Source organism: Mustela nivalis, assembly GCF_964662115.1.
Source record: "Mustela nivalis genome assembly, chromosome: 5".
Lineage (NCBI taxonomy): Eukaryota > Metazoa > Chordata > Mammalia > Carnivora > Mustelidae > Mustela > Mustela nivalis.
In genome coordinates this window covers 20477699-20481202 of record NC_139024.1, presented here as the reverse complement: position 1 = coordinate 20481202, position 3504 = coordinate 20477699, and the positions used below count along the sequence as shown (strand labels likewise).

The following is a 3504-nucleotide window of genomic DNA, read 5'->3' as shown; positions in this document are numbered from 1 at the left end:
TAGAGAGGCTCTCTTGTCATAGGATGGCCTGTCCCTTTCTTTTACATCCTAAATAGCTGTCCCTCCCACTCTGACCAGACTTGATAACTCACTTGTATTTATTTTCTGGCTACACTCCATGCAGTGATAGTGCCTGAAGTTCCTCCTGTGTGGCTGAGACTGTGGGGCAGATAACTGGATCTGAAGCCTCAGATTTCCCTGTTTGCAGGCATAGGTTGGTTAGGCCTGATCACTGGGTGAGCTGAACCTGATTTACCGTCCCTGGGGAAACATTCAAGACCTACATAGTGAGGTTCAACAGGAACTCTGTGCGCGCGTGCGCACGTGTGTGTGTGTGTGTGTGTGTGTGTGTGTTTGCTCGGGTAGAGCTCCTAGAGTGTGCTCTTGATGACTCAGATATTTTTCTGGTCATAGCCTGATACATGAAGATAATGTCTCAACTTTCTTTCTTTCTTTTTTTTTTTTAAGGTTTTATTTACTTATTTGACAGACAAGTAGGCAGAGAGGCAGGCAGAGACAGAGAGAGGAGGAAGGAGGCTCCCTGCTGAGCAGAGAGCCCGATGTGGGGCTCGATCCCAGGACCCTGGGACCATGACCTGAGCCGAAGGCAGAGGCTTTAACCCGCTGAGCCACCCAGGCACCCCATGTCTCAACTTTCTAATTACTTTAGAGATCTACATCTGTATGAAATGTGGATTTTATAACATTTATCTCGCCACTTTGAAGAGTTCAAATAGTCTATGTGTCAGGTTGTCAAAGGAAAAGAATGAACAGACAGAAGTAAATTACTTTATCAGTCAAAGTTCTCGGTTACAAGCATTAAAAACTCTGTCTATTTTAAGCAGAAAAGGAGTTTATTAGAAGGATATTGGGTATCTCATAGAATCAGTGTGAGGACTTGAAAAGGAGGCTCAACAGATAAGCAGGAATCGGGAATTACCACCCAAGGGCACATCTGAGGGAGGTCTGTTGGGGCCGTCCCATGGCCACGGAGGTCTGTTGGGGCCGTCCCACGGCCACGGACTTCTGCCACTCCTGGAGATGGATTCCACATTGTCTCTTCATTCTCGTCCCACTTGCTGAAGACTCAGATTCTCGGGTGACAGCATCCTGCAGGCGGGTCCTACTGCAGGTGTCGGGGGCGTTGGAGAGAAGAAGGCAGAGGAGGGGAGCAGGTATCTGGCTTTATTCAGCTGCTGTGGAAAATGGTAAGACCTTGCCCCTAGCCAACTCAGATGATAGGACTCTTTCCAAAATAGGAGGGGAAGTGGGATATTGGGCCATAATTTCAAAAACGACTATGTCCCTCCCCCTGTAATTGTTCACCCATATCTCTATAAACCTCAAATTTCCATAATTGAGTGCCACTGCTCCTTTTTTTTTTTTTTTTTTTTTTTTAGTTGTCTGGGTACAGTATACTTTATTAGACCCCTCCCCTTCTTCAGGGGGTCTGGGATGGAAACAGTGGAGGTTGGGAGATTCTCAGTGTTTTGGGGGATAAGTTGGGGCAGGGATTCCCCAGCAGCTGAGGGCCTCTCTCTTCCTCTTGCTCTAGTTGGGGCTGGTGGTTCAGGGGGCTCTTACTCCCTGGAGGGCCATGTGGACCATAGGGTCCACCACCTGGTTGCTGTAGCCAAATTCATTGTCATACCAGGAAATGAGATTGACAAAGTGGTCATTGAGAGCAATGCCAGCCCCAGCATCAAAGGTAGAGGAGTGGGTGTCACTATTGAAGTCGCAGGAGACAACCTGGTCCTCAGTGTACCCCAAGATGCCCTTAAGGGTGCCCTCTGATGCCTGCTTCACCACCTTCTTGATGTCATAATATTTGGCAGCTTTCTTCAGGCAGCAGGTCAGATTCACAACAGACTCGTTGGGGTTGGGGACACGGAAGGCCATGCCAGTGAGCTTCCCATTCAGCTCAGGGATGATCTTGCCTACAGACTTGGCCGTACCAGTGGAAGCAGGGATGATGTTCTGGGCAGCCCCTCGGCCGTCACGCCACAGCTTCTCAGAAGGGCCGTCCACAGTCTTCTGGGTGGCAGTGATGGCATAGACAGTGGTCATGAGTCCCTCCACAATGCCGAAGTTTTCATGGATGACCTTGGCCAGAGGAGCCAAGCAGTTGGTGGTACAGGAAGCATTGCTGACAATCTTGAGGGAGTTGTCATACTTCTCATGGCTCACACCCATCACGAACACGGGGGCGTCAGCAGAAGGAGCAGTGATGATGACCCTCTTGGCCCCGCCCTTCAAGTGAGCCCCAGCCTTCTCCATTGTGGTGAAGACCCCAGTGGACTCCACAACATACTCAGAACCAGCATCGCCCCATGTGATGTTGGCGGGATCTCGCTCCTGGAAGATGGAGATGGACTTCCCATTGATGACAAGCTTCCTGTTCTCAGCCTTGACTGTGCCGTGGAATTTACCGTGGGTAGAATCATACTGGAACATGTAGACCATGTAGTTGAAATCAATGAAAGGGTCATTGATGATGACAATATTCACTTTACCAGAGTTAAAAGCAGCCCTGGTGACCAGGCGCCCAATATGGCCAAATCCGTTCACTCCGACCTTAACCATTGTGTCTCGGGCATGCGGCTGGCACTGCACCTGAAGATGCAGCTGTCTGTCGAACGGGGAAGAGCAGAGAGCGCCACTGCTCATTTAACAAAAATTTCTTCCTTTCCAGTTATGGTTCTGTTTTCTGGCAAGAGGGGGACAGGCTGGGTCCCACACTGACATTTCTCTAGCAAGGTGTACAGTACCTTCTTGAACATAATGTCTCCCATGAATGATCTTTAACTTTCGTTTATTCCACATTCACGTGGGAGGTAGCTGTCTCTGGGAGTGAAGGGTTTATGACAGGTCTTATAGGGCTGTGAAGCTTCTGAGGAATGGGAGTATGGGTAGAATTTTTACCCTGGCTCTTACCCTGAGAGGCAGCATGGGAAGCTCGTAAGAGGGTCTGTCTGCTCTAGTTTCTTCCTGTTTATTATTGTCCTTCACGTAGGAGACATTTTTCTTGTGGTTTCCCAGCACACAGTGATTCCCATTTGGGGGGAATAGCTCCCAAAAACCCAGAGGGGGCTTCGAGAGACCATGTCTTTGTGAAGTGACCTTATAACACCATAGCCTAGCCATTACAATGGAAGTAGGCACTTATCCCATAAAGAGCCAAGTATTACTTACCAAGAATTTAAAAATTAGATCAGAGATATACAGACTTGAATGTATTAACAGGAAAAGCCAGCTGCCATCACAAACCATCCCCAGATCTCTTTGGCTGTACCTAGCCAAGATTTGGCTGGATTTTTGTTGGGCAACTTTTCACAAAGTGACTCAGGGACCTAGACACCCTTCACAGAGGATTTCACTGGATTCTTTTCATACCACTGGGACACAAGGGAAAAGAGAGAATTGTGTGGCAGTTTTCAGGAGTCAACAGAAAAGGGACACGTAGTGCTTCTGCTAACATTCTAATGGCTAGAAATAATCACAAGG

General features: G+C 48.3%; 1 pseudogene across 1 annotated transcript; it reads right to left on the bottom strand.

Annotated features, from left to right (window-relative positions):
- Positions 1–1434: 1434 nt before the first annotated feature.
- LOC309864411 (glyceraldehyde-3-phosphate dehydrogenase pseudogene) lies at positions 1435–2649 on the bottom strand (annotated as a pseudogene). Its single transcript has one exon. The product of its transcript is annotated as a glyceraldehyde-3-phosphate dehydrogenase pseudogene (transcript).
- Positions 2650–3504: the final 855 nt, after the last annotated feature.